Source organism: Macaca mulatta, chromosome 1 (genome assembly GCF_049350105.2).
Source record: "Macaca mulatta isolate MMU2019108-1 chromosome 1, T2T-MMU8v2.0, whole genome shotgun sequence".
Taxonomy (NCBI): domain Eukaryota; kingdom Metazoa; phylum Chordata; class Mammalia; order Primates; family Cercopithecidae; genus Macaca; species Macaca mulatta.
The window spans coordinates 239,573,891-239,590,796 of NC_133406.1; the positions used below are offsets into that span (position 1 = coordinate 239,573,891).

Here is a 16,906-nt window from a genome sequence, read left to right on the forward strand (position 1 = left end):
CGGACCTCGGGCGCATTTGGCGGCGGCTCGCGAGGCGCTCGGGGCGCTCCGTGGGTCTGGAGGGCGGGGGCTCCGCGCGCCCGCGGCCAAACCTGGTGCAGACGAAGCCGAAGCCGAAGCCGAAGCCGAAGCCACCGCCCCGGCAGCCCCCAAACGCTCCGCCTCCGCCTAAACCTGCGGAACACTAAGGACGCCGACTGTTGGGCCGTCGCCCGGGAGACCCCGACGACGCCCCGCCCCGTCTCCCGGCAACGCCAAGCAGCCGGCGCGCGAGGAATCCTGGGGAATGTAGTCCCTCCCTATCGGGGGGTGGCCCGAATCGTACGCCGGGTCTTCCAGGACTACATTTCCCAGGGCGCTCCGCGCCCCGCCCCGGCACCCCACCCACGGCCTCGCGCGACGGTACCACCGGGCGAGGGCGGCTCTCGCGCGGGCCTCCGGGAGTTGTAGTTTTCTGTGGGAGCTGCGGGGCCTGGCGCCGGGGCCGGGGCGGAAGAAAGACTACAAGTCCCAGGGGGCGCGGCGCCGCCGCCTGAGGGCGGGGTGTACGAAAGAGAAACTCGGAGGCCGCCCGGGTGAGTGAGGGGCTGGGGGCGGGCGTGAAGGCAGCGGGTGGGGGCGCCGGGGTCAGTCTGGGCGGCTGGGTCGGCGCAGGGAGCGCGAGAGGCAGACAAAGGTCGGCGGCCCGGCCCGGCCCGAGGGACGCCCCCTGCACGTCCCCCATCGTTCAGCGCGCGGAGAAGCCGTCCGCGCCTGGGCCCGCGTCCTCGTCGCCGCCTCCCAGCAAGCCTGGCCGCGTCCTGTTGGGGAGAGGCGCCCAGGCCGAGCGGGACGCCTGGGGAGGGGAAGGGGCGTCTGAGGAGGGAAGGGGGAGCCCAGGGAGGGGCGGGGAGGGGGTCCCGGGACAAGGGAGGGGGTCCCTGGGGAGGGGAGGGGCTCCCGGGACAGGGGAAGGGGTCCCTGGGGAGGGAACAGGACGGGCCCCCCGGAGAAGAAAGGAGGCGCGCTCGCCTCTCCTTCCTCGCAGCCGGGAGTGGGGGCCCCGGCGGTCCCCGGTGGTCCCCGGTGTCCTAGAAGTCGGCCACGATTCGGGTCTTTTTCCCGCGAGGCTTTGGGATTTGTTTTTGTCCGTTTGTCACCTGCAGTAGCCGAGGGCTAGTGGGTGGGCTGTCTTTCAGGAGCGCGTCGTTGCGGTGGCAGCGAGTCGATGTTTGAGTGTAATTTAAGCCCAGGTGTTCGGGTGCATTTGTTACCACGTTTCAAAGCAAACGCGGCTTCTTCCCTGGGAAACTACTTTGTGACTGAATTCTTACCCGCCTCGTCCTGTTAAATTTCAGGATGTCAAACTTGGCACCCTGTTTCTGGTTTTCGTTTTTCTTAGTATTACCACAGTGTGCAGAGAAGGCAGAGCTGCGTCTTCCTCTTTTATTTTTCCGTAGGTTACTGCTCAGGTGGTTTGGTTACATGGGTAAGCTTTTTAGTGGTGATTTTTGAGAGATTTTGGTGAACCCATCACCCGAGCAGTACAAACTGCAACCTATTTGTAGTTTTTTATTCTTCGCCCCCTCCCACCCTTTCCTCCAGAGTCCATTGTATCATTCTTAGGCGTCTTCCCGTTTCCTGATGGCTTAACCTGGGAAACCGTCGTCCTCGCAGAGGGTGCCGGTACCGAGCCCCGGAGTAGGGGCAGCCGCCCGGGATGCTCAGTGATGAGCCCAATTACTCAGGTTTCCGTTCCCCGTTTGCGTTCAGCCAGGATGCGTCATGGCCACGTTGTTTTTAACATACATGTTTATGAATTATACAGAAACGTTCTTTTCCTGACACACACACATCCTGCCCCCAGTACTCCTCCTAAAAGCCGGTCAGGCAGGTGTCTCCACGCGCAGTCACCTCAGCGCTGGGGTCCACGGGCAGCATCCCGGGAACCCCCGAGATACTTCCCAGCCCCTCCCTGCCTTGCCGCTGCTCTCCACCTTAGCTTTGACTTATTGGGTAGCTCATTTAAAGAACAGCTGTAGGTGCTGGGGTGTGAGATCGCTTGAGACCAGCCTGGGCAACATAGGGAGACCCCGTCTCTATAAAAAATACAAAATATTATCCAGGCATGGTGGCAAGCGCCTGTGGCCCGTTAAAGTAGGTTGCTAGTCAGACATGAGCAGGGCAGAAGAGGGCCCCTCTACCAGGGACATTTGGCTGGTCAGTGAAGGCGGCCTTGGCCGGGCGTGGTGGCTCACACCTGTAATCCCAGCACTTTGGGAGGCCGGGGGGTGGTGGTGGGCGGGTCACAAGGCGAGGAGTTCGAGACCAGTCTGGCCAATATGGTGAAACCCCGTCTCTAATAAAAATACAAAAATTAGCTGGGCGTGGTGGCCTTCGCCTGTAGTCCCAGCTACTCGGGAGACTAAGGCAGGAGGGAATTGCTTGAACCCGGGAGGGGTAGGTTGCAGTGAGCCGAGATTGCACCATTGCACTGCAGTCTGGGTGACAGAGCGAGACTCTGTCTCAAAAAAGAAGGCCTAGAGGGAGCGTGGGCACAACTCCAGTAAACTCTGCGCATACTTCCTCCCAAGTGCTGGCAGCCGTGCGTGAGGATGGCCTACCCCGAGGGAAGAACTGGGAGAAGTAACACACCCCGGAAGCCTGCCGGTAGAAGACCCGAAGTCAAAGGTCAAACCACGCACTTGATCTCTCAGGTCCCCCGCCTGGCCCTCTTCCAAGGGTGCTTTACTTCCTGTCATTCCTGCTCCAAAGCTTCTTCATCAACTGTTGCTCCTGTTGTAAAACTGCCTGGCTCTCTTCTGCCTCCTGCCGCTCAAATTCTTTCTTCCGAGGAGGGAAGAATTGAGATTCACTGCTGCTAGCGTGCTTTGGTGTCAGAAGTGGGATATGTTCTGCCACTAACAGTCCCAGCTACTCGAGGGACTGAGGCAGGAGGATCACTTGAGCCCCGGAGGTGGAGACTGCAGTGAGCCGAGATCACAACGATGCACTCCAGCCTGTTTCACAAAGAAAAGAAAGAGCCACCGCTTCTCACCACTCCGGCTGAGGATTGTGTGTGCTGAGATGGAGCATGGAGCTCAGGTGAGCCCGCAGAGCTCTGTTACCTGCAGAATGTATCTGAGTTGCGGCCCCAAAGTATGTCAGCGGTGGCCTCAAATCTCGCCGCTTCAGAAGAAAAAATTCGGTGGAAGGACATGAGGCAGAAGGAGAGACTGAGGCAAGTTTTAGAGCAGGAGTGAAAGTTGAAGCTTTAGAGCAGGAATGAAAGGAAGTACCCTTGGAAGAGGGCCAGGCTGGCACTGTGAGAGATCAGGTGCGTGGTTTCACCTTTTGACTTAGGGTTTTATACGCTGGCAGGCGTCTAGGGTCTTGCACCCCTTCTTCCCTGATCCTTCCTCAGGGTGGGCTGTCCACCCACGCAGCAGCCTGCTGCACGTGGGAGGGAGCATGCGCGGTGTGGTCACTGGAGGGAGGGAGCATGCCCGGTGTGGTCCCTGGAGGGAGGGAGCATGCCCGGTGTGGTCCCTGGAGGGAGGGAGCATGCGCCTTGTGTTCACTGGTGGGAGGGAGCATGCGCGGTGTGTTCACTGGCGGGAGGGAGCATGCGCCATGTGTGCCCTGCTGGAGGGAGAATGCCTCGTGTGCGCCCTGCGGGAGGGAGCATGCGCCGTGTGGTCCTTGGAGGGAGGGAGCATGCGCGGTGTGGTCCCTGGAGGGAAGGAGCATGCGCTGTGTGGTCACTGGTGGGAGGGAGCATGCGCGGTGTGTTCACTGGAGGGAGGGAGCATATGCCGTGTGCGCCCTGCTGGAGGGAGAATGCGCCGTGTGCGCCCTGCGGGAGGGAGCATGCGCCATGTGGTCCCTGGAGGGAGGGAGCATGCGCCGTGTGTTCACTGGAGTAGTGCTCATGCTCACCTGAGGCGTTCTTCCCTTGCCTGTCAAACGTCCCTGGAAGGTCATAGACCAGTTACACGCCGCCATTTTGCCTCTCAGTGCACACGCTACCAGTTTCGGGTGTTTTCTAGCTATTGGGAGCTGCCTTTCCCTGGCGCTGGCTGCAACCAGTTCTTTTGGAGAGACAGTTAACAGCCACCTGACCATCACCTGATGCTGGCCTGACTTTCCTGGTGGGGGGTGGGCCCGATCCTGCCCTGCTCCACCTACGGCAACAGCCCGACTGGGTGTGCTGAGCCCACGGGTAGGTGGGCAGCGTCTACCGTGCACCTCAACAAAGGGGGATGTCTCCTTCACAGCCCATCAAGGGGTTCGCGGTATTTGTTTTCTATCAAAGCAGGAGAGGGGATCTTTAGATAGAGAGGCCTGCGTTTAAGGCTCCCAGACAGTTCTCACTGGGCCCTTAAAGCTACGTTTCACGTTGGCTTCCTTTGCTTGCTCTGAAGATGACCAGCATTAGCTACACGGGTGCAGCGGAAGCTCCAGCCGGCCCTTGGTGCTGTGTTTACCGGGGTTCGGCAGCGTGAGAAGCCCGCCAGCGGGCCCTCCCGCCTCCCTGTGCAGTGACTGCTGCCGGGAGGCTGGCGTTACGGTGAGCGTGGGTGTGGTCTACCCACTGCCCCAGCCGGTGGTTGCTTTTACAGGGTGGTTTTGCAAGATGATACTTACTTAAAATCACAGTGACCTGAGCCATCATTTTTTCATTGAAACGAATTCTTTTTTGTTGTTGAGACGGGGTCTGGCTCTGTCGCCCAGGTAGAGTGCAGTGGTGCCATCGTGGCTCACTGTAGCCTTGACCTCCAGGGCTCAAGAGAGGCTTTCACCTCAGCCTCCCAAATAGCTGGGACCACGGGTATGTGCCACCAAGCCCAGCTATTTTTTTTTTTTTTTTTTTTTTGGTAGAGATGAGATCTCACTTCCAGGTTGGTCTTGAACTCCTGGGCTCAAGCGATCCTCCCACCTCAGCCTCCCAGAATGCTGGGATTACAGGCCAGAGTCACCACACCTGCCCTGAAACCAGTTCTTCTAAGGGAAAATAAGGGTGGTGAAACAGTGTATAGCACAATTTAAATTCTCACTAACTTTTACATTGACTTGTAGAAATTTTCACCCCATTATGTAGCTTTGTGGCTCCAATGAGATTTTCAAAATAGAAAATGCGTTTATTTAGTTACTGAGGCATAATTTATATGCAGTGAAACACACAGAGCTTGTGTCCAGTTAACTTGTTTTGACAAAGGAGTCACCTGCGTAACCCAGACTCCTGTCGTGATGGAGAATCTGCCTGAGACCCGCGGAGGCCGGCTCGCAGGCTGTTCCAGTGCCTGCCTGCCGCGCAGGACCAGAGCGCTGACTCTGAGTGTTAGGAGTCACATGTGTGGGCGGTTTTGCGTCTGCCACGGTTCACACAGAGAACCGTTTTGGAGTTTCCTCTGAGGCGCTGCACGAGGAACTGCTGTGGGACGCGCTGTTGCGGGCTCGTGGTCTCTGAGGGCGCTCCGGTGGGTTTCCAGCGTCTGAAGACCTTGGGCCTATTTTTGTGCACATGTTTGGTGGGCAGGTGGTGTTTTTCTTGGGAACGTGCCCAGGGGATTCCTTTTCTCTAGCATTTAAGCAGGCACTGGCCTGAGATGAGCGGAATGGAAACAGTGATGGCTTGCTGCCAGGCGCTGACTGACTCCCTGTTTCCCGGCCATAACTACAGCATCACTGTCGGTAACTTCCTCCTGGTAAGACACCGCCGACCACGGACTGGTTCTGAAGGTCCATAGAGGATGTGACTGGCGTGACTTCCAGGCCCCGCCTCACCTTTGGCCATACAGGGCCTCATTGTCTTACATGTAAATGTCTCACCTCTCAGTGAACATGGGTCCTATGTTACACGCGTGTTTATCCAGTGTACATGCATTAAGACACGCAGGAGAGAGGAGCGCTTGGGCCCAGGAGTTCAAGACCAGCCTGGGAAACAGCAAGGCACCCTTTTTACCGAAAAATAAAAATAAAATTAGCCAGATGTGGTGGCAGGCATGTAGTCCTAGCTACTTGGGAGGCTGAGGCGGGAGAGTTGCTTGAGCCCAGGAGTTCAAGATGGCAGTGAGCTGCGATCGCACCACTGCACTCCAGCCTGGGCAACAGCAAACCCCTGTCTCTAAAAGAAAGAAAGAAAGACATTTTAAAAAGGAAGAAAGGAAAGGAAACTGTTCCCATTAAACACCAACTCCCCGTTCCTCCCTGCCCCCAGCCCCTGGTAACCACCATTGTCTTTTCTGTCTCCATGAATTTGACAGACGACCCTGGGAACCTCATGAGTAGAATCATACGGTATTTCTCCTATTGTGATGAGCTGCTTTCACTTAGCATAGTGTTTTCAAGGTTCATCCTTGTTGTAGCATGCATCCAAAGTTTCTTTTCAGGACTATAGAATATTCTACTGTGTGTATAGACCACGTTTGGTTTATCCATTCATCTGTGGGTGGACACTTGCCCCCACCTTTTGGCTGTGGTGAACAATGCTGCTGCAGACGTGGTGGCCGTGGTGGACCATGCTGCAGGCGTGGCCATGGTGGACCATGCTGCAGACGTGCTGGCCGTGGTGGACCATGCTGCAGACGTGGTGGCCGTGGTGGACCATGCTGCAGATGTGGTGGCCGTGGTGGACCATGCTGCAGACGTGGTGGCCGTGGTGGACCATGCTGCAGACGTGGTGGCCGTGGTGGACCATGCTGCAGACGTGGTGGCTGTGGTGGACCATGCTGCAGGCGTGGCCATGGTGGACCATGCTGAAGACGTGGTGGCCGTGGTGGGCCATGCTGCAGACGTGGTGGCCGTGGTGGGCCATGCTGCAGGCGTGGTGGCTGTGGTGAACAGTGCTGCTAAGACATGGTTGTACAGACATCTCTTGGAGTCCTGGTTTTTAGTTCTTTGGGGTGTAGACCCACAAGTAAAGTACCTGGGTCATAGAGTAATTCTGTGTTTAATTCTGTGTGTGTGTTTAGTTTTTGAGAAACTGACATACCGTTTTTCACACCATTTTATATTCTCAGCAGCGTGCACAAGGGTTCCATTCTCTCCGCATGCTTTCGCCAACATTTATTTCTGTATTTTTGGTAATAGCCATTCTCATGGGTATGGAGTAGTATTTCATTTTGGTTTTGGTTTGCATTTCCCTAATAGTTAGTGACGTTAATCGATACTTTTTAATTGAAGATTTAGCCATTTGTATTTAATGCCGATATTAGAGTGTTTGGGTTGGAGTCCCCCATCTTTATGTTCGATTTTATTTTTCCACCTACTTTTCCCTGCTCCTCCTTTTTCCTTCCTTTTTTGTAGGTGAATTGAGTTGTGTTTTTTAATCCAATTTTATCTCTTCTGCTGACTTTTTAGTTCTGCCTCTTTGTGTTGTTTTTTAAGTGGTTCCTCTGGAGATTAAATATGCACGTTTAGCTTATTGTAATCCATCTTTAAAAATATTCCTGTGCTTCACAGAACCTTAGCGAACAGACTCCAGTTACACTCCGTGCTCTCGTCGGCATACATTTCACTTCTAGGTATGCTGGAAAATTCTGCAACACACTTACTATTATTATTTATTTTATTTTATTTATGTATTTTGAGATGGAGTCTTGCTGTGTCGCCCAGGCTGGAGTGCAGTGGTATGATTTCGGCTCACTGCAACCTCCACCTTCCTGGGTTCATGCCATTCTCCTGCCTCAGCCTCCCAAGTAACTGGGAGTACAGGCGCCCGCCACCACGCCCGGCTAATTTTTTTTTTTTTTTTTTTTTTTGTATTTTTAGTAGAGACGGGGTTTCACCGTGTTAGCCAGGATGGTCTTGATCTCCCTACCTCGTGATCCGCCCACCTCAGCCTTCCAAAATGCTGGGATTACAGGCATGAGCCACCGTGCCCGGCCCACACTTATTATTTTTACTTTAGTTAATAGTCTAATATTAAGGATTTATTTATTTTTTAAATCCAATGCGTTTACTTTTTTTTTTTTTTTTGAGATGTCTTGCTCTGTCATCCAGGCTGGGGTGTGGTGGCGCGATCATGGCTCACTACAGCCTCAACCTCCTGGACTCAAGCTATCCTCCCACCTCCCTCCCGCGTAGCTGGGACCACAGGCGAGTGCCAGCGTCTGGCTGATCTCTGTAAAGGTTTCGCCGTGTTGCCCAGGCTGGTCCCAAAACTCCTGCCTTCGATCCTCCAGCCTCAGCCTTCCAAAGTGCTGGAATTCCAAGTGTGAGCCACTGCTCCTGGCCTTTACTTCTTAAATTGAGAATTTCTATACAATTTTACGGTAGTTGGCCAGACATGCTGAACATATTTGCTGAACGTTGCAGTTGAAAACTGTCAGACACCAGTTTATTCTGGAGTCAGAGGGCCTGGCCTGGGCCTATCCGTGCCGCCTACTCACTGTGTGGTCTTGTTCAAGTCTTTTCCTTATCTTTACAGTGGGGCGATAAGAGGCATCGTTGACATTAGTGAAGACAGATCCCTTTGCGTGGGGTCTGGCACGTGGCAGGTGGTCTGTAAGTGTTGATTGCTGCTGTTGTTGGACAGTGAACAGGTTTACATCCCTTGGAGACCCAGGATCTGTAGCACAAAGAGACTCGTCCTTTCAGCCCGTGCTCTCCACTTTCTGTGCTGCCAAAGCTTTTTTGTCTCCTTTGAGACAGGGCCTCGCTCTGTTGCCCAGGATGGAGTGCAGCTGCATTCCTGGCTCGACCAGCTTGAATGCACCTGCACTGTGGCTTCGAACTCCTGGCCTGAAGCAGTCCCCTCGCATCAGCCTCCCAGGCAGCTGATATTCCAGGTGTGAGCCACCATGTCCAGACCGCAGGCTTGTTACTGCCCAGAGCTGAGCCCCTGGGAAGCAACACCAGTGCCCACCGTCTGGAAACTTTTGGTTTCTGGATACAGAAAGCCATACGATGGGGTTTTTCTTCCAGTGCGAAAGAATAAACTTCTAACAGAGTGACCCTGCCATGGCGCAACTATAACCCTGGACAGAGTATGAGAAACGGCTCCCTGAGGGCTGTGGAGAGGGGCAAATTTTGGAGGCAAGTTTAGACTTGAAGGAAGCAGCCAGCACAGTTTCCTGTTTTTGCATCTTTGCCCTGAGAGCAGCCACAGTCCCCACATGATAGTGTGAGGTGACTAATGCACTGACAGAAAGTCTGCTATCTCGGCCTGGCGCAGTGGCTCATGCCTGTAATCCCAACACTTCAGGAGACTGAGGCAGGCGGATCGTGAGGTCAGGAGTTGGAGACCAGCCTGGCCAACATGGTGAAACCCCGTCTCTACTAAAAATACAAAACATTAGCCAGGCGTGGTGGCGGGCTCCTGTAATCCCAGCTACTCATGAGGCCGAGGCCGGAGAATCGCGTGAGCCTGGGAGGCAGAGGCTTCAGTGAGCTGAGATCTTGCCACCGCACTCCAGCCTGGGTGACAGAGTGAGACTCTGTCTCAAAAAAAAAAAAAGTAAAAAGTCTACTATCTGGCCGGGCAGCTCACTCCTGTAATCCCAGGATTTTGGGAGGCTGAGACGGGAGAATTACTTGAGGCCAGGTGTTCAGGACCAGCCTGGGCAACACAGTGTCTACAAAAGACTAGAACATTACCTGATTCCCAACTATTCAGGAGGCTGGGGTGAGAGGATCGCCGCCACTGCATTCCTGCCCGGGCAACAAGGCAGAATGTGTCTCCGAAAAACAAACAAACAAAAAAGAAAGTACGCTACCTTCCTCGTTCCAGGAGCAGGCAGGGGAAGGAGCGAGGCACCCATAGCCACTCGAAAATGAGAGTAGAAGCCCCAGAAGGAATCAGAGAGGAGGAGTCCTGTGTGTAGATGCCACTCGTTTCTGGCAAACCCCTGACCCCTGCATGCACCCCGTGCCATGCAGTGACCTGAGCCACCCCTCACCGCAGGTGTGACAGCGTTTGCAGTTTGAATCTAATGAAATTAATTGCCTGCTAAGTAGAAACATGGATTCTCTTCAGAGGAATATCTCAGAATCCGGTGTCTCCACAATGTGACGTTTGCAATGTGTGGGATGCAGTTCAAACTAACATATGAAGAGCCGGGAAAATGTGTGCCCTTCTCGAAGGGAAAGACGACAGACATGAATCGTGCTCTGACCTAGCTGCTGGGGTCATCAGAAAAGCACTTTGGAGCAGGCTTAGGGACTGTGCTCAGTGAAGAAAGGGGAAATGCACGCAGAATGAACAAAGTGCCGGAAATCTCAGCAGAGGAAACATGTTTAAATGAGCCAAATGGGAATTTTAGGTTAAACAAATACAAGATCTGGCTGGGCGTGGTAGCTCACACCTGTAATCCCAGCACTTTGGGAGGCCGAGGCAAAGAATCGCTTGAGCCCAGGAGGCGGAGGTTGCAGTGAGCCGAGACTGTGCCACTGCACTCCAGCCTGGGGACAAAAGCGAAACTGTCTCAAAAACAAAAACAACAACAAACAAAAAAACCAAGATCTGAAATTTTATTTTGTTTATTTATTTATTTATTTTTTATTTATTTATTTTTTTTGAGACAGGGTCTTACTCTGTCACCCAGGCTGGAGTGCAGTGGTGTGATCTCGGCTCACTGCAACTTCCGCCTCCCGGGTTCAAGTGATTCTCCTGCCTCAGCTTCCTGAGTAGCTGGGACTACAGGCACTTGCCACCACGGCCGGCGATTTTTTTTTTTTTTAAGTAGAGAGGGGGTTCACTATGTTGGCCAGGCTTGTCTAAAACTCCTGACATCAGGTGATCCACCTGCCTCAGCCTCCCAAAGTGCTGGGATTACAGGTGTGAGCCACTGCACCCAGCCAAGATCTGAAATTTTAAAATTCACCAAATGAATATAACAGAAGAGAAATAACAGAGAAAATAGGCAGAGTCCTCAAAGACAGAGGAATAGAAATTGTCCAATCTGTGAAAAAAAAAAAAAAGAGAGAGAGAGGGTGGAAGTGATTGGAGGAAAAAAAACAAAACAAAACCATGAACAGAGCCTCAGGGACCTGTAGGGCAATATCGATGAAATGTCTAACACTTCAGGGACCTGTAGGGAGATATGGACATGTCTTAACATGCAGGTAATTACAGAAGTCCAGGAGAGGAGAGGCACAGCTGACAGAAGAAATACTTGAAGAAACAGTAACCAGAAACTTTCAAATTTGGTGAAAGACATAAGTTTATAGTTTTAAGAATCTCAAACAATATAAATGTGAATAAAACCATACCTGGACCCATCACTTCAAAAATTTTTTTTTTTTTTTTTTTTTTTTTTGAGATGGAGTTTTGCTCTCGTCGCCCAGGCTGGAGTGCAGTGGTGCGATCTCGGCTCACTGCAACCTCCACCTCCCGGTTCAAGTGATTCTCCTGCCTCAGCCTCCCGTGTAGCTGGGACTATAGGCCCACACCACCACACCCAATTAATTTTTGTATTTTTAGTAGATAACGGGGTTTCTCCTTGTTGGCCAGGCTAGTCTCGAACTCCTGACCTCAGGTGATCCACCTGCTTTGGCCTCCCAACGTGCTGGGATTACAGGTGTGAGCCACCATGCCCAGCCCCAAAACGATTAAAAACTAAAGATTAACTTTTAAAATCTTTTTTTTTTTTTTTTTTTTTTTTTTGAGATGGAGTCTTGCTCTGTCACCCAGGCTGGAGTGCAGTGGCCGGATCTCAGCTCACTGCAAGCTCCGCCTCCCGGGTTCACGCCATTCTCCTGCCTCAGCCTCCCGAGTAGCTGGGACTACAGGCGCCCGCCACCTCGCCCAGCTAGTTTTTTGTATTTTTTAGTAGAGACGGGGTTTCACCGTGTTAACCAGGATGGTCTCGATCTCCTGACCTCGTGATCCGCCCGTCTCGGCCTCCCAAAAGTGCTGGGATTACAGGCTTGAGCCACCGCGCCCGGCCTTAACTTTTAAAATCTTGAAAGCAGCCAGAGAAAAATAACAGATCACACACAGCACAGCACTGTCAAGACTGTGAGCTGATTGATAAACCGTGAGCTGACAGACCCTGGGCCGACAGAGCCTGATCCTACAGAGCCTGGGCGGACAGAGCCTGGGCCGACACAGCCTGGGCCGACAGCCTGGGCGGACAGAGCCTGGGCCGACAGAGCCTGGGCCGACAGACCCTGGGCCGATAGACCGTGAACTGATAGACTGAGTCTGTGAGATTTAAAAAAAAAATTTTTTTTTGATACAGAGTCTCTGGGATTAGCGGCGTGTGCCATCACACCCAGCTAAAAGATACACTTTAAATATAAAAAACACAGGTAGGCTGAAAGTGACTGCAAAAACCACAAACACACACACATATACATATATACATATACACACATATATACACGTGTATGTGTATGTATATAATCAGGCTGGAGTGGCTTTTGTTGTTGTTGTTTGAGATGGAGTCTCGCTCTGTCTCCAAGGCTGGAGTACAATGGCTTGATCTCAGCTCACTGCTACCTCCATTTCCTGAGTTGAAGCGATTCTCCCACCTCAGCCTGCCAAGGAGCTGGGACAACAGGCACGCACCACTTTACCCAGCTAATTATTGTATTTTTAGTAGAGATGGGGTTTCACCACATTGGCCAGGCTGGTCTCGAACTCCTGACCTCAAATTACCCGCCTGCCTTGGCCTCCCATATTGCTGGGATTACAGGCATGAGCCACCGCACCCAGCCTGGAGTGGCTATATTTATGTAACACGAAATCAGTTTCAAGATACAGAGTGTTACCAGAGGGAAAGCAGGGGAGGGAAGACATCAGTTATGAATGTGCCTAATAACAGAGCCTCAAAATACATGAAGCAAATCCAACAGAATTAAAGGGAGAAATAGACAATCCCACAATCATAGGAGGAGATTTTAATCTCTCTCTCTCTCCAATTCTTAGAACAGTAGACCAGAAACATCTGAAGACATGGAGGATCTGAATAACGCTATCATCATCTTGACTTAAGTGGTATTTATAGTAACATATCAGGCTGCACTTGGTGGCTCACACTTGTAATTCAGGCACTTTGGGAGACCAAGGCAGGTGGATCACCTGAGGTCAGGAGTTCAAGACCAACCTGGCCAACATGGTGAAACCCCATCTCTACTAAAAACACAAAAATTAGCTGGGTGTGGTGACGGGCACCTGTAATCCCAGCTACTTGGGAGGCTGAGGCAGGAGAATGGCGTGAACCCAGGAGGTGGAGCTTGCAGTGAGCCGAGATCACACCATTGCACTCCAGCCTGGGCAAGAAGAACAAAACTCTTCTCAAAAAAAACAAAAACCAAAAGTTACACATAGTAAATAACCAAAGTGCACATGGTACGTTTTCCAGCACAGACCAACTGCTGTGTCCTAAAACAAGTTCCAACCAATTTTAAAAGAATCATACGGCCGGGCGCGGTGGCTCAAGCCTGTAATCCCAGCACTTTGGGAGGCCGAGACGGGCGGATCATGAGGTCAGGAGATCGAGACCATCCTGGCTAACACGGTGAAACCCCGTCTCTACTAAGAAATACAAAAAAAAAAAAAAAAACTAGCCGGGCGAGGTGGCGGGTGCCTGTAGTCCCAGCTACTCGGGAGGCTGAGGCAGGAGAATGGCGTGAACCCGGGAGGCGGAGCTTGCAGTGAGCTGAGATCTGGCCACTGCACTCCAGCCTGGGCTACAGAGCGAGACTCTGTCTCAAAAAAAAAAAAAAAAAAAAAAAAGAATCATACAAAGTACACTTTCTGAGCACAAAGGAATTAAATTAGAAATCAACAACAAATAAAACAGGAAAAACTCAAATGTTTGGAAATGAACCCACTTTTGAATAAACCCTGGGTCAAAGAAGAACTCAAATGGGAAATTAGAAAATATTTCCAGGCTGGGGCCAGGCGCGGTGTCTCACACCTGTAATCCCAGCACTTTGGGAGGTTGAGGCGGGTGGATCACAAGGTCAGGAGTTCAAGACCAGCCTGGCCAGCATGGTGAAACCCCATCTCTACTAAAAATACAAAAAATTAGCTGGGCGTGGTGGCGCACACTTGTAATCCCAGCTACTCGGGAGGCTGGGGCAGAGAACTGCTTAAAAACCCGAGAGGCGGAGCTTGCAGTGAGCCCAGATTGTACCACTGCACTCCAGCCTGGGCGACAGAGCGAGACTCTGTTTAAAAAAAAAAAAAAATTTCCAACTCGGGTGGGGAAAAAAACAGAAGAAAATATATTTCCAACTGAATGATAATGAAAATATAACATCAGAATTGCTGATGTAGCTGAAGCAGTACTTAGAACTCTACAGCTGTAAGTGCATGTAAAGGCATGAAAGCGGAGACCTGAGATTCATTTCCGGAAGCTAGGAAAAGAAAGAAACCCAAAGCCAAAAAAGGGGGCCAGGCGGCCGAGCACGGTGGCTCACGCCTGTAATCCCAGCACTCTGGGAGGCCGAGGCGGGTGGATCACGAGGTCAGGAGATCGAGACCATCCTCCTGGCTGACACGGTGAAACCCCGTTTCTACTAAAAATACAAGAAATTAGCCGGGCATGGTGGCGGGCGCCTGTAGTCCCAGCTACTCGGAGGCTGAGGCAGGTGAATGGCGAGAACCCGGGAGGCGGAGCTTGCAGTGAGCCAAGATCGCGCCACCGCACTCCAGCCTGGGCGACAAAGCGAGACTCCGTCTCAAAAAAAAAAAAAAAAAAACAAAAAGGGAAATAAAGAAAAATACAGAAATCAATGGCATCACAAGCATGAAAGAAAAAATGGAAAAACTTAACAATATGAAAAGCTGATTTTTTCCCTAAAAGATTGGAAAGATTGACAAACCTCTACCAAGAATGGTCAATTTTAAGAAATGAGAGCCAGGTGAGGTGGGTCACACCTGTAATCCCAGCGCTTTGGGAGGCATAGGCGGGAGGACTGCTTGAACCCAGGAGTTTGAGACCAGACTGGGAATTATAAGGAGACCCCATCTCTACAAAAAAGAAAAAAAAAAAAGAATTTAATGAGCTGGGCGTGGTGGCTCGAGCCTGTAGTCCCAGCTACTCAGAAGGCTGAGGTGGGAGGATCGCTTGAGCCCAGGAGGTTGAGGCTGCAGTGAGCTGTGATCGCACCACTGCACTCCAGCCTGGGCGACAGAGAGAGACCTGTCTGAAAAGCAAACAAATAGAAAGATAGGCCGGGCGCAGTGGCTCATGCCTGTAATCCCAGCACTTTGGGAGACCGAGGCAGGAGGATTGTTTGAGCCCAGGAGTTCAAGACCAGCCCTGGCAACATTGTATTTCAGTTTTATTTCATAGTGAGACCCTGTCTCTACAAAAAAAAATCAAAAAATTAGCCAGGTGTGGCAGCATTTGCCTGTGTTCCCAGCTACTTGGGAGGCCAAGGTGGGAGGATGACCTGGGCCTGGGAGACTGAGGCCGTGGTGAGCTGAGGTCACACCACTGTGCTCCAGCCTGGGTGACAGAGGGAGACCATGTTTCAAAATACTAGGTGACTATTATGACCGATTTTAGGCCAGTAAATGTAGCAATTTCAATGCAATGGATAAACTCTTGGAAGAATGTAACTGGTCAAAAGTGATGGAAATCTGCATGGCCCTCTTTCTGTTCAGGAAATTGAATTCATTACCAGAGAACCTACCTACCAAGAAAACTCCTGGCATACATACATGGTTTCCTGGTGAATTCTAGCCAACATTCAAAGAAGAAATCACAATATTCTTACACAATCTTTCAGGAAATAAAAGAGGAGAGGGAATGGGTGCTGTGACTCCTCCCTGTAACCCCAGCACTTTGGGAGGCTGAGGTGGGAGGATCCCTTGATTGCAGGAGTTCAAGGCTGCAGTGAGCTATGACAGCACCACTACACTCCAGCCTGGCAACAGAGTGAGACCCTGTCTCTCTTTAAAAAAGGAGGGCATATTTCCCAGCTGGTTTTATGAGGCAATATAACCCAATACCAAAACCTGACAAAGACATCTAAAAAAAAAAAAAAAATTATAGACCACTATCCTTCATGAACACAGGCAAAAATCCTTAAGAAGGCCGGGCGCGGTGGCTCAAGCCTGTAATCCCAGCACTTTGGGAGGCCGAGACGGGCGGATCACGAGGTTAGGAGATTGAGACCATCCTGGCTAATACGGTGAAACCCCGTCTCTACTAAAAAAAAAAATACAAAAAACTAGCCGGGCGAGGTGGCGGGCGCCTGTAGTCCCAGCTACTCGGGAGGCTGAGGCAGGAGAATGGCGCAAACCCGGGAGGCGGAGCTTGCAGTGAGCTGAGATCCGGCCACTGCACTCCAGCCTGGGTGACAAAGCGAGACTCTGTCTCAACAACAACAACAAAAAAAATCCTTAAGAAGGTATTGGCAGGTGAAATCCAACAATAGCCTAAGAGGGCAGCACACCTCGGCCAAGCATGGTTTATCCCAGTGATACAAGGTTGTTTTGATTCATAAATCAATCTTTGTCACCACCATGTCACTAGAATAAAGAAGGGAAGGACGAACAGTGAAATAGGTGCAGAAAAGACATTTGGAAACATTTATACCTGTTTTATGATTTTTTAAAATAAACCTCAGCAAACTAAGACTAGAAGGAAACTCCCTGAGTCTGATACACAGACATCTATGACAAACCGACACTAGACATTGTACTTTTAATGCCGAAATATTGAGCAGTTTATCCCTAAAATCAAGAACAAGGATGACACCCATTCGCACTCTTCTGTCCAACATTATACTCAAAGTCCCAGCCACTGCGATAAGGTAAGAAAAAAGGCAAATTGAAGTCACAAGGATTAGAAAGGAAGAAGTAAAACTGTATTTATTTGTAGATGACATGATTATTTATGTAGAGGACCCTAAGAAAGCTACAGAGAATTGCTAGAACTATTAAGTGAATTTGGCAAGATTCCAGAAATCAAGGTTAATGTGCAAAATTTTATCATTATATAGTAGCAGCAAACTATTGGAA

The 16,906-nt window shown here is 51.3% G+C and overlaps 1 protein-coding gene and 2 long non-coding RNA genes across 3 annotated transcripts in view; 2 read left to right on the forward strand and 1 right to left on the reverse strand.

The window, feature by feature from the left end:
* Positions 1-527: 527 nt before the first annotated feature.
* The window catches only part of C1H1orf159 (chromosome 1 C1orf159 homolog), a 29,723-nt gene continuing 13,344 nt past the window's right edge, over positions 528-16,906 (forward strand). The window contains 1 exon segment of the mRNA XM_077981664.1: positions 528-575. The gene's annotated coding sequence lies outside the window, so the exon portion shown is untranslated.
* On the forward strand, positions 6,074-14,664 carry LOC144337339 (uncharacterized). Its single transcript, XR_013410326.1, has 3 exons — positions 6,074-6,718; positions 6,774-7,577; positions 14,588-14,664. It is a non-coding gene; the product is annotated as an uncharacterized LOC144337339 (long non-coding RNA).
* LOC144337344 (uncharacterized) lies at positions 6,083-15,930 on the reverse strand. Its single transcript, XR_013410339.1, has 3 exons — positions 15,376-15,930; positions 6,557-7,256; positions 6,083-6,470 (listed from the first exon to the last, which is right to left on the reverse strand). It is a non-coding gene; the product is annotated as an uncharacterized LOC144337344 (long non-coding RNA).